This window comes from Pongo abelii, chromosome 13 (assembly GCF_028885655.2).
Source record: "Pongo abelii isolate AG06213 chromosome 13, NHGRI_mPonAbe1-v2.0_pri, whole genome shotgun sequence".
Classification (NCBI taxonomy): Eukaryota; Metazoa; Chordata; class Mammalia; order Primates; family Hominidae; genus Pongo; species Pongo abelii.
This window is the reverse complement of record NC_071998.2, coordinates 30,768,767-30,781,210: the sequence shown is the minus strand read 5'-3', so window position 1 is coordinate 30,781,210 and position 12,444 is coordinate 30,768,767. Positions and strand designations below refer to the sequence as shown.

Sequence of the window (12,444 nt, the reverse complement as noted above, 5' to 3'; positions counted from 1 at the left end):
GTTTGGATTCCTTATTAGGAGAACTTTACTTTGAAAGAAGCATTTAAAGATTAGCCTGAGAACAAGAGTAATTTGAAGACTAAGAAACGAGGAGTCAGAAATTTAAAATTCAGTACCTACTATGCCTTGCCTGACATAACACTTTAAATGATTATTCAATGTGCCAGCCACCATGCTCGGCACTGGTTCCTACCTGCAGGGTAGTGTGTAGGGAGCACAGAGCACAAGAAGAGGAGAAATGATCAAGAAGCTGCATGGGAGAAGGAGGGAGTGGGGAACTCCCACAGCAGATACCACTTTGGGGCATCCTAGCACAGTGTCCCTACTCTCAGGGATATTCAGAGTAGTGGGGAAAGGTGAAACAGGGGTTGGAACAGACAAAACTCAGCTTGGGGGACAAGGGAAGTTTCCATAAGATGACTCTAAAAGAAGTTGATGGTGGAAATAGAGAAAACTATGAAAATCTGTGAGTCTTCTGGGTGGAAGAAACAGAACGATTCCAAGGAATGGGGAAATGCAATGTTTTGAAATTTTCTGGTCTGGAGGACATGCAGGATGGAACGGTTCCTGAGAAATCAGGGGCAGGAAAGTCATAGTGAGAGGTGCAGTTTGGGAGATGTTTTTGAGGGGACAAGAGGATGCCCCTTTTTTCTTATGGAAAACTTATGTCCCCAACTCTCTTTTCTCACAGTTTGGCAAGGTCCAGATGCAAGCACATTCCAGTCTCATTTGTCACATGCAGAGACAACATTACTCTTTGAAACAAATATCCTATACTTTGGATACCAGATTCATCAAGAAAAAGGCTGATATTCATCTATGAAAATTAAATGGCCTTACTCATATTTTTGCACTGAAGAAGAGCTAGCCCTTTTGTGCATGAAGGCTAGTCCTAGGGACGGCTGAGACAAATACTCAGCTAAAGGTCCCCAAAGTTCTAGAGCTGTGTTGTGCAATGTGGTAGCCACAAGCTTTATGGGACTGTTGAAATTCAAATTAAAATTAAACAAAATTAGAAATGCATTTCCTCAGTCACATTAGACATCTTTCAAGTGCTCAACAGCCACATGTGCCTAGTGTCTACCATATTGGGTAGTGCAGATGTAGAATAGAAAGTTCTTTTGGATAACACTGTTCTACGATGGGATGGGTAAACTTTTTTCTAAAAGTGCCAGATTTAATATTTTCAGCTTGCAAGTCACATGATCTGTCACAACTACTCAACAATATCATTAGAGTGTGAAAGCAGCCATACACAATCTGTAAATGAGTGGGTATGATGGCTCCATTCCAAGAAAAATCTTTAGAAAAACAGGTGGCCAGCCCATGGGCCATAGTTTACTGGCCGAGGTCTAGAACATAGAGCAAAACACACACATTTTAACCTGGAGTATATTAAGGAAAGGTTTTCATGTCTATTATGCCAAGAAAATGAACCTAACATTTAATTTTGAGCCTACCTGACTTAATGTAGAAAAAGCCCCCTAAGTATGTGAATAAAATAATCAGTTAATAAATTTAGTCTTGTCTATTTGATTATTAAGGAAAGTTTGTCAAAACAATGGTTTGGGTTTTATCATAATTGATGAGGGACTATTCTTTATGATCTTGATTAGCCAGATGATGTGAACTGTCTGACACGGCTTCTAGTTTGTGGTAGTTAGACTGTATCATCAGCAAAGACAGCGATTATTGTCTTCTTGGTTAACAGGGCAAATCAAGTATCAGTTATAAAATAATGATAATGACTGCTATCTTAACACATGTGGTTTTATAAATTTTTTTTTGTAAAAAAATATGTTGGCTTGTAATTCTTTACCTAAGGGTATAGACTATGTTCAAAGTGATGTCTGATTAATACATCACTTTAGTGACACAATAGTACAGTGTCAGCACTAAACAGGTTCAACAAGATAGCTTGGACATCACGGGTTGATGTTTTAATGTTGTTCAAGTCATCTTCTACTACACCAGAGAACCTACCCCAAGATGACATATAATAGCACATAAAAATTTAACTCCATGAATTTTATCAGTTATAGTTAGAACACATTATTGACCCAATGTGACAAACAGCTGAATGAAACAAAGATCTTACCTGCATGACTGTCAACTACCTCTCTGCTAGGTTACATTGGTAAACTAGGAAAATTTATCATTTGGTTCCATAATGCAAGGCTGAGGGGAGAATACATTATTACAAGTTCAGAGTTCCTGTTGAATTCTGATCTTTGCATAATCTGAATTTTATTCAATACCATTTATTAAGTATCCTGTCTCCCAGTAACATAAGCCTAAAGACAAAATATGGGTAGCATGGTCGAACAGATGGAGCCCTGGGCAGATTCTAGAAAACATGGGTTTGAACTATGCTTTGATACACCATTTACTTACTATATGTTATTTTCAGGTAGTTATTTAATATTCTGGTCTCAGTCTGCTCTTCTGTAAAGTAGGGATAATTACCAACCTACTAGTTTATGAGGACCCAATGAAAATGCATGCAGGAAAGTGACTACTCTAGTGGCTTTCATAAAGCACATACTAAATAAATATTTAGAACTCAGCTATTGCTAAGGGAGAAAAATACTGTACAAGTATTTTTAACTGAAACTATATGGTGATATTGTCTTTTGTAAGGAACAAAAGATACCTGGTTCCATTATTTGGCTTAGTTAGGGAATACGACACATAGTTAAGAAGACATTTAGATCAAGAAGAAGTTAGCATAGATGGAGTGCATGGGTTTGTTTAAAAATATTTTCTAAAGAATGTAATGCATCAAATGCATTTGAAGGTTTTCAAGATTCGAAGGTTTTGTTTTGTTTTGTTTTGTTTTTTAACTAATGTTGGCCCTTCAGTTCTCATTTTGCCATTATGAATATCAATAGTTACCTATTTCCTGATTCCTTCCAAAAAAAGGAATTAGGGAAGATTCTATTAAACTCATGGAAGAATATGAACAAATAAGGGTATAATAGATGGGAGGGCTGGCAAGATGGCTGAATAGGAACAGCTCCAGTCTGCAGCTCCCAGTGAGATCGATGCAGAAGGTGGGTGATTTCTGCATTTCCAACTGAGGTATCCGGTTCATCTCACTGGGACTGGTTGGAGAGTGGGTGTAGCCCACGGAGGATGAGCTGAAGCAGGGTGGGGCATCGCCTAACCTGGGAAGTGAAAGGGGTTGGGGGATTTCCTTCCCCTAGCCAAGGGAAGCCATGAGAGACTGTACCTGGAGGAATGGTGCACTCCAGCTGAGATACTGTGCTTTTCCCATAGTCTTTGCAACCGGCAGACCCGGAGATTCCCTCTGGTGCCTACACTAGCAGGGCCCTGGGTTTCAAGCACAAAACTGGGTGGCTGGGCAGACACCGAGCTAGCTGCAGGAGTTTTTTTTTTTTCTTTTCATACCCCAGTGGCACCTGGAATGCCAGCGAGACAGAACCATTCACTCCCCTGTGAATGGCTGAAGCCAGGGAGCCAAGTGGTCTGGCTCGGCAGGTCCCACACCCATGGAGTCCAGCAAGCTAAGATCCACTGGCTTGAAATTCTCACTGCCAACACAGCAGTCTAAGGTCGACCTGGAATGCTCAAGCTTGGTGCGGGGAGGGGCGTCCACCATTACTGAGGCTTGAGTATGGGGTTTCCCGCTCACGGGTTAAAACCACTGGGAAGTTTAAACTGGGCGGAGCCAACCACAGTTCAACAAGGCCGCTGCGGCCAGACTACCTCTCTAGATTCCTCCTCTCTGAGCAGATCATCTCTGAGAAAAAGGCAGCAGCCCCAGTTAGGACTTATAGATAAAATCCCCATCTCCCTGGGACAGAGCACCTAGTGTAAGGAGTGGCTGTGGGCGCAGCTTCAGCCGATTTAAATGTCCCTTCCTGACAGCTCTGAAGAGAGCAGCAGATCTCTCAGCACAGCATTTGAGGGACAGACTGCCTCCTCAAGTGGGTCCCTGGCCCCCATGTATCCTGACTGGGAGACACCTCACAGCAGGGTTCGACAGACACCTCATAAAAAAGAGCTCCAGCTGGCATCTGGCAGGTGCCCCTCTGGGATGAAGCTTCCAGAGGAAGGAACAGGCAGCAATCTTTGCTGTTCTGCAGCCTCCGCTAGTGATACCCAGGCAAAAAGGGTCTGGAGTGGACCTCCAGCAAACTCCAGCAGACCTGCAGCAGAGGGTCCGGACTTTTAGGTGGAAAACTAACAAACAGAAAGGAATAGTATCAACATCAACAAAAAGGACGTCCAAAGACACCACTTGAAGGTCACCAACATCAAAGCCCAAACAAAGGTAGATAAATCCACAAAGATGGGGAGAAACCAGCGCAAAAAGGCTGAAAATTCCAAAAACCAGAATGCCTCTTCTCCTCCAAAGGATCACAACTCCTCACCAGCAAGGGAACAAAACTGTGGGTAATAACAAACTCCTCTGAGCTAAAGGAGCATTTTCTAACCCAATGCAAGGAAGCTAAGAACCTTGAAAAAAGGTTAGACGAATTGCTAACTAGAATAACCAGTTTAGAGAAGAACATAAATGACCTGATGGAGCTGAGAAATGCACAGTACGAGAACTTTGTGATGCATACACAAGTATCAATAGCCGAATCAACCAAGCAGAAGAAAGGATATCAAAGATCGAAGATCAACCCAATGAAAGTGAAAAGCTTAGAGAAAAAAGAGTGAAAAGAACAAAGCCTCCAAGAAATATGGGACTATGTGAAAAGACCAAATGTATGTTTGATTGGTGTACCTGAAAGAGATGAGAGGAATAGAAACAAGTTGGAAAACTCTTCACGATATTATCCAGGAGAACTTCCTCAACCTAGCAAGACAACTCAACATTTAAATTGAGGAAATACAGAGAACACCACAAAGATACTCCTCGATAAGAGCAACCCCAATACACGTAACTGTTAGATTCACCAAGGTTGAAATGAAAGAAAAAATGTTAAGGGCAGCCAGAGGGAAAGGTTGGGTTACCCACAAAGGAAAGCCCATCAGACTAACAGCGGATCTCTCTGTAGAAACCCTACAAGCCAGAAAAGAGTGAGGGCCAAAATTCAACATTCTTAAAGGGAAGAATTTTCAACCCAGAATTTCCTATTCAGCCAAACTAAGCTTCATAAGTGAAGGAGAAATAAATTCCTTTACAGACAAGCAAATGCTGAGAGATTTTGCCACCACCAGGCCTGCCTTACAAGAGCTCCTGAAGGAAGCACTAAACATGGAAAGGAACAACTGGTACCGGCCACTGAAAAAACATGCCAAATTCTAAAGACCACTGATGCTATAAAGAAACTGCATCAACTACTGGGAAAAATAACCAGCTAGCATCACAATGACAGGATCAAATTAACACATAACAATATTAACCTTAAATGTAAATGGGCCAAATGCCCCAATTGAAAGACACAGACTGGCAAATCAGATAAGGAGTCAAGACCCATCAGTGTGCTGTATTCAGGAGACCCATCTCACATGCAAAGACACACATAGGCTCAAAATAAAGGGATGGAGGAATATTTACCAAACAAATGGAAGGCAAAAAAAAAAAAAAAAAAAGGTAGGGATTGCAATCCTAGTCTCTGATAAAACAGACTTTAAACCAACAAAGATCAAAAGAAACAAAGAAGGGCATTGCATGTTGGTAAAGGCATCAATGCACTAAGAAGAGCTATCTATCCTAAATATATATGCACCCAATACAGGAGCACCCAGATTCATAAAGCAAGTTTCTAGAGATCTATAGAGAGACTTAGACTCCCACATAATAATAGTGGAAGACTTTAACACTCCATTGTCAATATTAGACAGATCAACGAGACAGAAAATTAACAAGGATATTCAGGACTTGAACTTGGCTCTGGACCAAATGGACCTAATAGACATCTACAGAACTCTCTACACCATATCAACAGAATATACATTCTTCTCAGTACCTCATCACACTTATTCTAAAATCTACCACATAAATGAAAGTAAAACACTCCTCAGCAAATGCAAAAGAATAGAAATCATAACAAACAGTCTCTCAGACCACAGTGCAATCAAATTAGAATTCAGGATTAAGAAACTCACTCAAAACCCTACAACTACATGGAAACTGAACAACCTGCTCCTGAATGACTACTGGGTAAATAACAAAATGAAAACAGAAATAAAGATGTTCTTTGAAACCAATGAGAACAAAGATACAGCGTACCACAATCTCTGGGACACATTTGACACATTTAAGCTGTGTGTAGAGGGAAATTTATAGCAGTAAATGCCCACAAGAGAAAGCAGGAAAGATCTAAAAATCAACAACCTAACATTACAATTAAAAGAACTAGAGAAGCAAAAGCAAACAAATTCAGAAGCTAGCAGCAGACAAGCAATAACTAAGATCAGAGCAGAACTGAAGGAGCTAGAGACACGAAAAACCCTTCAAAAAAATTCAATGAATCCAGGAGTTGTTTTTTTGAAAAGATAAAAAAATAGACCACTAGCCAGACTAATAAACAAGAGAGAAGAATGAAATAGACAAAAAAAAGTTGATAAAGGGGATATCATCACCGATCCCACAGAAATACAAACTACCATCAGAGAATACTATAAACACCTCTACGCAAATAAACTGAAAAAACTAGAAGAAATGGATACATTCCTGGACACATACCCCCTCCCAAGTCTAAACCAGGAAGAAGTCAAATCCCTGAATAGACCAATAACAAGTTTTGAAATTGAGGCAGTAATTTACAGCCTACCAACCAAAAAAAGTCCAGGACCAGATGAATTCACAACCAGATTCTACCAGAGGTACAAAGAGGAGCTGGTACCATTCCTTCTGAAACTATTCCAAACAATAGAAAAAGAGGGAATCCTCCCTAACTCATTTTACGAGGCCAGCATCCTCTGATACCTAAACCTGGCAGAGACACAACAAAAAAAGAAAATTTCAGGCCAATATCCCTGATGAACATCGATGCAAAAATCCTCCATAAAATACTGGCAAACCAAATCCAACAGCACACCAAAAAGCTTATCCACCATGATCAAGTGGGCTTCATCCCTGGGATGCAAGGCTGGTTCAACATATGCAAATCAATAAACGTAATCCATCACATGAACAGAACCAATGAAAAAAACCACGGTTATCTCAATAGATGCAGAAAAGGCCTTCGACAAAATTCAAGACCCCTTCATGCAAAAAGCTCTCAATAAACTCGGTATCGATGGAACGTATCTCAAAATAATAAGAGCTATTCATGACAAACCCACAGCCAACATACTGAATGTGCAAATAGTGGAAGCATTCCCTTTAAAAACCGGCACAAGACAAGGATGCCCTCTCTCACCCCTCCTATTCAACATAGTATTGGAAGTTCTGGACAGGGCAATCAGGCAAGAGAAAGATATAAAGTGTATTCAAATAGGAAGAGAGGAAGTCAAATTGTCTCTGTTTGCAGATGATATGATCATGTATTTAGAAAACCCCATTGTCTCAGCCCAAAATCTCCTTAAGCTGATAAGCAACTTCAGCAAAGTCTCAGGATACAAAATCAATGTGCAAAAATCACAAGCATTCTTATACACCAATAACAGACAAACAGAGAGCCAAATCATGAGTGACCTCCCATTCACAATAGCTACAAAGAGAATAAAATACCTGGGAATCCAACTTACAAGGGATGTGAAGGACCTCTTCAAGGAAAACTACAAACCACTGCTTAAGGAAATAAGAGAGGACACAAACAAATGGAAAAACATTCCATGCTCATGAATAGGAAGAATCAATGTCATGAAAATGGCCATACTGCCCAAAGTAATTTATAGATTCAACGCTATCCCCATCAAACTACCACTGACTTTCTTCACAGAATTGGAAAAAACTACTTTAAACTTCATATGGAACCAAAAAAGAGCCTGCATAGCCAAGACAATCCTGGGCAAGGAGAACAAAGCTGGAGGCATCATGCTACCTGACTTCAAACTATACTACAAGGCTACAGTAACAAAAACAACATGGTACTGATACCAAAACAGATATATAGACCAATGGAACAGGAAAGAGGCCTCAGGAATAACACCACACATCTACAACCATCTGATCTTTGACAAACCTGACACAAACAAAGGGGAAAAGATTCCCTATTTAATAAATGGTGTTGGGAAAACTGGCTAGCCATATGCAGAAAACTGAAATTGGACCCCTTCCTTACACCTTATACAAAAATCAACTCGAGATGGATCAAAGACTTAAACGTAAGACCTAGGACTATAAAAATCCTGGAAGAAAACCTGGGCAATACCATTGAGGACATAGGCATGGGCAAAGACTTCATGTCTAAAACACCAGAAGCAATGGCAACAAAAGCCAAAATAGACAAATGGGATCTAATTAAACTAAAGAGCTTCTGCACAGCAAAAGAAACTATCATCAGTGTGAATAGGCAACCTACAGAATGGGAGAAAATTTTTGCAATCTATCCATCTGACAAAGGGCTAATATCCAGAATCTACAAGGACTTCAACAAATTTACAAGAAAAAAAACCAGCAAAAAATGGGCAAAGGATATGAACAGATACTTCTCAAAAGAAGACATTTATGCAGCCAACAGACATACGAAAAAATGCTGATCATCACTGCTCATTAGAGAAATGCAAATCAAAACCACAATGAGATACCATCTCACGCCACTTAGAATGGTGATCATTAAAAAGTCAGGAAACAATAGATGCTGGAGAAGATGTGGAGAAATAGGTACACTTTTACACTGTTGGTGGGAGTGTAAACTAGTTCAACCATTGTGGAAGACAGTATGGCAATTCTTCAAGGATCTAGAACCAGAAATACCATTTGACCCAGCCATCCCATTACTGGGTATATACCCAACGGATTATAAATCATTCTACTATAAAAACACTTGCACATTTATGTTTGTTGTGGCACTGTTCACAATAGCGAAGACTTGGAACTAACCCAAATATCCACCAATGATCGACTGGATAAAGAAAATGTGGCACATATACACCATGGAATAAAAAACGATGAGTTCACATCCCTTGCAGGGACATGGATGAAGCTGGAAACCATCATTCTCAGGAAACTATCACAAGAACAGAAAACCAAACACCGCATGTTCTCACTCATAAGTGGGATATGAACAATGAGAACACATGGACACAGGGAGGGGAAAAACACACATCAGGGCCTGTTGGTGGGTGGGGAGCTAGGGGAGGGATAACATTAAGAGAAATACCTCATGTAGGTGACAGGTTGATAGGTGCAGCAAACCACCATGGCACGTGTATACCTATATAACAAAACTGCACGTTCTGCACATGTACCCCAGAATTTAAAGTATAATAATAATAATGAAAAGATCTTAAGCTGGAAAATGGAATATTGTCTTCTACCTTTAGTATAAGGAAATGCCACAAATCTTCTTTCCAAATATACAATGGGGAATGAAAACTTATTTTATGTTTTATTAAAGATGACTATTCATGTGTTTGACATGTACAAAGCACTTTCCTATATTTTAGCATATCTGATTTTCATAGTCACTATGGGGTTGTTACTGACTCCATAATTTACAGCTTAGAGCATCTAAGAGACTTGCTCAGAAGGTCACAGCTAGTAGAACTTTCCAGGTCTTATAATTCCAAATTCTGTTTTCCCCACTTTTTAGCACTGATTCTTATATAAAGGAACATAAGTCCCTATAAAGATTTTATTGTCTCCAGAAATGATTTTGCCAAAAGTATTAAAGCTTTTATGCTGATTATTTTTCACTCACATAATTTCAGCAATTTGATGAGTAGAATTACCACTATTTATATATTTTAGAAATTTGACCGATAAAAAGACACTCAGGACAGTTCCTGGCTCCATCACTCTAGGTGCGTGAACTTAACCAATTCACTAACTTTTCTCAGCTTTAGTGGCTTCATCTGAAAATTTGTGAACAACCAATGCAGCACTGTGTCATCAAGGAATAAGGCCCTGGAAACCCTTATACCAGGTAGACTGCTACACAATCATTCAGTCATAATAACCAAAGTAAAATATAAAACCAACATACCACTTCACAACTTACTGCAAACACACCGTGATTACCATCAGCAGGTGGGAACTTGACAAAAGTCTTCACAAAGCCCTTCAAGTTTTCTTTTTGATCATGAACATGAAGCTGAAACAAACATTGTCAAATAAATCACTGTTTTTTCTAAGTACAATTAGGCTCACAAAATGTCATCAACTGAAAATTAGTTAATTTTTTCAAATGCTTATCCATCACCAAGGCCTGTGTTGGAGGCTACAACTTGGTTTCTGAAACAGGCAGCACTTTGGGTGACAAGTCCTACCTTGGCGACCTGACACCGGGGGGATCCAAGGAAACCTCCACACCAGCTGTATCAAGATTCAAAGCCACTGAGGACTGTAAACCAACCGAAAAAATAAAAATCAAAACAAGCTTTACAAGGCAGAGTGACTAACTCTCATGAACATGCATTTTCTTTGACCCTTAAAGATCTTTAAGGACTCTACTGTGCAAATATTTTTAAGTCACCTCTCTCCAGTTACTTTTTTAGATATTACATAATAGACAGAAAAAAATCTATTCCGATAAGCAGAGTTCTCACGGGCCATGCTTGAAGGTGAATTATAATTGCTAATGTTGTGAACACCTTTCTTCCCCTTTTTTAATCATTTGCCCTGGCCCATCAGATCTCCTCTGGCTTCCTTACTTTATCCTGCGTTGACTGGTTTGACAGTCAAACCACTTCAATCATCCTCTCAACATCTACTCTTACTCCCTGACCTTTTCTTTCTGCTAGAACCTTCTGTATGACTAGTTCCAACTACCACCGTCTCCATTCCTGTATCCAAATATTTTTTATCTGACCCAAGAAAAATCACCCAGTTATGCAGACTGAGACCACAATACAGATGTTGGCTCCAACCTTGGCTGGACCTTCAAAGTCCTGATGCCTTCAGCTTTTGCATCCTTCGCCAGATACCTTGTACATTCTTCCCAGCAATAATCTCAAGACTTCATATCTCTTTTCTTACCCTACTCCCATCATCCAACTCATCCATACCCTTACCTACCTTGAGCCCTTCTGTCTGGCCCTAGGTAATATTCTCCCAATTGCTCCCTAACAAGTCCCTCTGCCTCCAGTGGTTTTTGCACTAGTTTTTCTAGTAAAAACTGCCATACAAAGCCCTTTTTACAAACATGGTGGTAAGAAAAGCTCAGGGTGTAAAAGTAACGTGCCCGGGAAAGCAAGCAGCAAAACAGCCCTAACTCTCAGCTCTGCTGGTTCCGAAGTCCCTGTTCTGCCCATTATCCTGTATGGTCCCATCAGCCCAACTGGTTTATTTGCTACACTTTTTCTTCCTCAGCATCTTCCCTCCTTGTTCGTCTTCTTGGAATTCACAGTCTCCCACTTTCCCAAACTAAGCCCTCCATGCTTTAAAGATGGATTGAGCTTGTCTGATTTACTTTATGACATTATTTATTCATATATTTTTCCTCCCATGGTTCCCCTTTATTTCCTTTCCTTTGTTTTTTTCCATAGGATTCATTACAATATTATCCATAGTTATGTCCACATCTACATAAATAATTTACCTGTTCACCCATCCAAATGTTTATTGATGGCTTGTGTGTGTCAGAAACTATGCTAAGTGCTGGGGGAAAATGGGGAGAAAAAAATGTTGGACAGTCCCTCTAGAAGCTTATTTTTTGAAGATGGTGGACAGATTACTAACTCATTACAAAATATAGTTAACTGCTATAGAAGAAAGAGACAGGGTGCTGCAGAAGAGGGAGGCCCTATTTAGAAAGTACGGTCAGGAAAAGACCTTGAGGATGTGACAATTAAGCAGAGACCTCCAGGTTAAGAAGGAACTAGCCATGTGAAAAGTCGAGGATGCAGCAGGCAAGAAGGCTGCAGAAAGGTGGGAGAAAGTGTGGTGTAAAGACAGCAAGGGAAAGGGTGGAAGAGGGGGCAGGGGCCAGATCAGAGAAGCAGCAGGTTTGGGATACGCTTTTGACACAGAACAGTGGGACTCGCACACGGTCCAGATGAGAGGGTGTGCAAAGAGGAGGCAGTAAGGATGACACCAGGTTTCTTGGTTAAGCAGGGGAACAAATACACCTAAGTGGACTATTGGGAATTGAGGGTCCTGGAGATGACCCCAGGGTGGGGAGAGGATCACGAGCTCATCTTCATGCAGGTGATGTTGTGGTACCCGAGGGAAACCCACATAAGCAGGCAGATGGATATTCAGCAAAGCTGGGAGTCCAGGGGAAATGTTTCTTTAGAGATACACAGTTAGGGGCTAACAGCAGTTAGAGGCTGTTGAAAGCCATGAGAAAGAATCAGTTCATCTAGGGAGAAGGGGGAGATGGAGAGACAAGGCTCCCAAAGGTCTGAGAATTTCTG

The 12,444-nt window shown here is 40.4% G+C and overlaps 1 long non-coding RNA gene across 1 annotated transcript in view; it reads right to left on the bottom strand.

Annotated features, from left to right (window-relative positions):
* The window catches only part of LOC134759767 (uncharacterized), a 31,516-nt gene extending 21,087 nt beyond the window's left edge, over positions 1–10,429 (bottom strand). The window contains exons 1-2 of the long non-coding RNA XR_010136496.1: positions 10,357–10,429; positions 10,074–10,181 (exon numbers count right to left, since the gene is read on the bottom strand). This is a non-coding gene — a long non-coding RNA (uncharacterized LOC134759767). The remainder of the gene's footprint in view (positions 1–10,073; positions 10,182–10,356) is intronic.
* Between the last annotated feature and the right edge of the window lie 2,015 nt (positions 10,430–12,444).